Here is a 4908-nt window from a genome sequence, read left to right on the forward strand (position 1 = left end):
TGGATCATCACTGGAGGCTTCGTGCCATGGATCATCACTGGAGGCTTCGTGCCATGGATCATCACTGGAGGCTTCGTGCCATGGATCATCACTGGAGGCTTCTTGCCATGGATCATCACTGGAGGCTTCTTGCCATGGATCATCACTGGAGGCTTCTTGCCATGGATCATCACTGGAGGCTTCTTGCCATGGATCATCACTGGAGGCGTCGTGCCATGGATCATCACTGGAGGCTTCGTGCCATGGATCATCACTGGAGGCTTCTTGCCATGGATCATCACTGGAGGCTTCTTTCCATGGATCATCACTGGAGGCTTCGTGCCATGGATCATCACTGGAGTAGAGAGACACACAGGAGGCCTGGCTCTGGGAGAAGGCACAGGACTCACCAGGCTGGGGAGACATGCAGGAGAACTCTTCCTTGGCCGAGGCACCGGATACACTGGGCCGTGGAGGCGCACTGGCAGTCTCGAGCGCAGAGCTAGCACAACCTGTCCTGGCTGGATGGTGACTTTGGCCCGGCACGTACGGGGTGAAGGCACAGGAGGCACTGGGCTGTGCAGACGCACTGGAGACACAGTGTGCAGAGCCGACGCAGGATGTCCTGGGCCGTAGAGACGTCCTGGAGGTCTGGAGAGCAGGGCTGGCACACTCCGTCCTGGCTCGATGCCCACTCTAGCCCGGCCGATGCGAGGAGCTGGGATATAGCCCACCGGGCTAAGAACATGTACTGGAGACACCGTGCGCTCCACCGCATGACACGGTGCCTGACCAGTACGACGCCCGCCACGGTAAGCACGGGGAGTTGGCTCAGGTCTCCAACCTGGCTCAGCCAAACTCCCCGTGTGCCCGCCTCTCGGGCTTCCTTGCCAGCCGTGTTCCCGTGTAATCCTTGGCCCCTCTCCTAGCTGCCTGCTCAGGACGGCGATGTTCACTCCTCTGTCCCCAGGGTCCCTTGCCTTCCAGGATTTCCTCCCATGTCCAACTCTCCAGGTAACCACGCTGCTTGGTCCTCTTTTGGTGGCTAGTTCTGTCACGACTGTTTAAAGGAGTGGACCAAGGTGCAGCGCGATTGGAATACATCTTTTAATTCAACGAAGAACAGTTAACAAACTAACAAAATAACAAATGAAACGTGAAGCCAACGTAGTGCTCACAGGCAACTAAACATGGACAACTACCCACAAATACAGGTGTGAAAAAGGCAACCTAAGTATGGTTCTCAATCAGAGACAACGATAGACAGCTGTCCCTGATTGAGAACCACACCCGGCCCAACACATAGAAATGCAAAATCATAGAACATACAACATAGAATGCCCACCCAAATCACACCCTGTCCAAACCAAAATAGAGACATAAAAAGCTCTCTACGGTCAGGGCGTGACATGAACTCAGTGACAGGGTGTAGACTGCAGAAAGGAAGAAATTGAGAAATTCAAAAAGGATACTTAGAGCCAGGGCCAAGTCTAATGCGTTGCTGCAGTCTGCAGAGGTAACCCTCCTTCCTCCCAATACACACATACAGTTAAAGTCGGAAGTTTACATACACCTTAGCCAAATACATTTAAACTCAGTTTTTCACAATTCCTGACATTTAATCCTAGTAAAAAATTCCCTGTCTTAAATCAGTTAGGATGCCCACTTTATTTTAAGAGGCACTGAGATTGAAGGTAGGCCTTGAAATACATCCACAGGTACACCTACAATTGACTCAAATGATGTTGATTAGCCTATCAGAAGCTTCTAAAGCCATTACATAATTTTCTGGAATTTTCCAAGCTGTTTAAAGGCACAGTCAACTTAGTGTATGTAAACTTCTGACCCACTGGAATTGTGACACAGTGAATTATAAGTGAAATAATCTGTCTATAAACAATTGTTGGAAAAATGAACTTGTGTCATGCACAAAGTAGATGTCCTAACCGACTTGCCAAAACTATAGTTTGTTAACAAGAAATTTGTGGAGTGGTTGAAAAACTAGTTTTAATGACTCCAACCTAAATGTGTGTAAACTTCCGACTTCAACTGTAAGTATAAAAAGTAAATGTAATTGCTCAAATATGCTTAAGTACAAAATAAAAGTAAAAGTATAAATTCTTTCAAATTCTTTATATTGAGCAAACCATACATTTTAGTTTTTGGATAGCCAGGTGCACACTCCAACACTCAGACATAATTTACAAACGAAACATGTGTGTTTAATGAGTACGCCAGATCAGAGACAGTAGGGATGACCAAGGATGGTCTCTTGATAAGTCTGTGAATTGGACAATTTTCCTGTCATGGTAAGCATTCAAAATGTAACAAGTACTTCGGGTGTCAGGGAAAATGTATGGAGTAAAAAGTACATTATTTTCTTCAGGAATGTAGTGAAGTAAAAGTAAAAGTTGTCAAAAATATAAATAGCAAAGTACAGATAATTAAAAAAAAACACTGGTATTATCATACTAATTAGATTGTATAACCCAGAATGAAGGCTTTTAAAGTGTATGTCATTACATTTTTAACGATTATTATCATAAAAGTGATACAAGTAGAGAATGTGGAATAAAATGTATTGTCTGGAGGGACAGCCTTGAATTGTACATCTTGTTTCATACAATCATTGGTTCTTGTAGGTGCTGGTTAGAGATATGAGGGGGAGATGGTCATGACCCCCTCCTCAGACCTTCTGGCAGAACGGCCAGAATATGTTCTATAAATTAAGATGGGAGATGGTGCCAGACACATGTGGGAACCAACCCTATGAACTATGCCTATGTGGCTTGTCTGTGTAAGCAGTATATAAGATAACTAACGGAACTGCCCCAGTAGAGCTCACTTCAGACCGGTACTTTATGCATCTAAGTTTGACTGTGACCTCTCCAGCTTGCTGATAATAATTCATTTAAGATTGACTTCAGGTGTCCCTGGTGGTAATTTCCACAACAAGGTTTTACACAGAGGAATGTGTAGTTTTGGTGGAAAAAGTTGTGTCAACTGTAGGGGTGCCCATTTTGCTGTGCATCGGAGTTTTCCTTTGCGAGAGAGGCATATTGAGGTGGCCAGGGTCAGAGTAGTGCAGAAGATGTCGTATGCTGAGGCAGTGAAGAAAGTAGGAGGGTGGATTAAGGGTCAGGGATTCTGAGAGGATCTCTGTGAAGAGTAGATCTGTGCCAGACCTGAGGCATAAGCCAATGAGTGATACAGTATATGTTTCAGTAAGGTTGTCTTCTTAGCGTTCATAGCAGTGGTTATCTGTATCACAGAAATGAAACGTACTTCACAGAAAATAGATGTTGTGGTGGCAGCCTGCAGAGAAGTATTTGGGGGTACGAGATTTGACTTCAGTAGAGTTACAGGGTGTGTTGAGTGGTAGTGTCCTGTCCTCTCAGATCATGGCCTGGGGTAGGATCAGATAGGGTTAAAGTAGTGGAATATGGTGGTGGGTTTTAATGTGTGTGTTGTTAGTAGCGTAATTAAAAATATATATTTATTTTTCCCCTTTCCCCTTTGGTGTATCACAAAGTGTAATGGATTTATACTATAGTTCAGTTGGGGGCGGTAATGCAACATATTGGATGCCAACCGTCATCAAACTCCACCGAAGAAGATGTGCACGAGGAGACAGCTATCATGCAAAATGCAATAACCTTGTCAATTCAAAGAAATATTGTTTAATAGTTATTAAGTGAGTCACTATTCATAATGTATTGTAAATGTGTTCTTCGTTTCAAGAGTTAATGATTGGCAGGTAAGGTTATAACTAATGTTAGCTGGCAGTTAATTCAACGCTAGCAGGTAACGTTAGTTAACTAATTAAACCCTACTCAGCCTAGGCCCGTTTGGAGATTTATGGTATATCATACAAGTAAATTCATCGTAGAACGTTTTTGGACTCATTCGGACGTTTTTACCTGATTAAATACCATTAGAAATTATACCATTGGAAAGGAAGTTCAATTCATATTCCTAAAACTTAAGTTAAATGTTACTTAAGTTAAATTACTTAAATAATTTTTTCGTCGCTGCTTCCTGTTGACTAGACATTTTGATAAATAGCCCAATGACAAAACACATTTGTAACGTGTCCAAATCAATATCCAATATGCAGAAACAAATCCTGATATATTGAAAGCCTAAACATACAATTTGCTATCCATCTACACATACATGTGTAACAATAGTAATCATATTGTAACGACCCGGTATTGTGTTCTGTGTTTGTGGGTGTGTTATGGTTCTCATGGCTACTAGCAGGGGTTAAATATGTCAGGACAGATGGAAAGGTTGGGGGGGTAGGATGGGTAATACCGCGGGATTTGGAAATTCATAAATAGGGATTACTGTCTCATCTTTCTTCCTTCCTGTTCGGGGCCTTGATCTGTTCCTATGAGAGTGACCCTTAACTCGACAGGGTAACATTGTGTACGTTCGGCATTTAGCGGCGTGGGCTGTGGCCGGAACAATAGCCCAGTTTAGGAATAAACCTGTGTTCTGACCTGCACACCTAGAGTCCGTCTCTTTTCCCTTTATGACCCAGCCGGGTCATTACAATATTTTAAACAAGCACCAAAAACCCTGTTTTGACAAGTGGTAATAAATCACTGATATCGATTAGAGGGAAAATCAGGTAATGCGCTGTTGAAACTAACACAACAATGTAAAGTTTTCAGCGGTTACATCCGCCCACATTTTGGCTCCACGTGAACTACAATAACGACGCGGTGTGTTTTAACGTTTAGAAAAGTAAACAATCATCACTTTCAAACCGGTTTTCGAAACATGCTGATATGCCCTTTATCTTTCGTATCAAAAATGAATCTTAAAATCAAACTTACTGTCGCAGTTTTGCACAGATCCACAAGCTGACAAGCTAGACATCTCCCAAGTTACGTTTACACAGATGTTCGTTGCTCGCAAGAT

The sequence above is a fragment of the Salvelinus alpinus genome, chromosome 20 (assembly GCF_045679555.1).
Source record: "Salvelinus alpinus chromosome 20, SLU_Salpinus.1, whole genome shotgun sequence".
Lineage (NCBI taxonomy): Eukaryota > Metazoa > Chordata > Actinopteri > Salmoniformes > Salmonidae > Salvelinus > Salvelinus alpinus.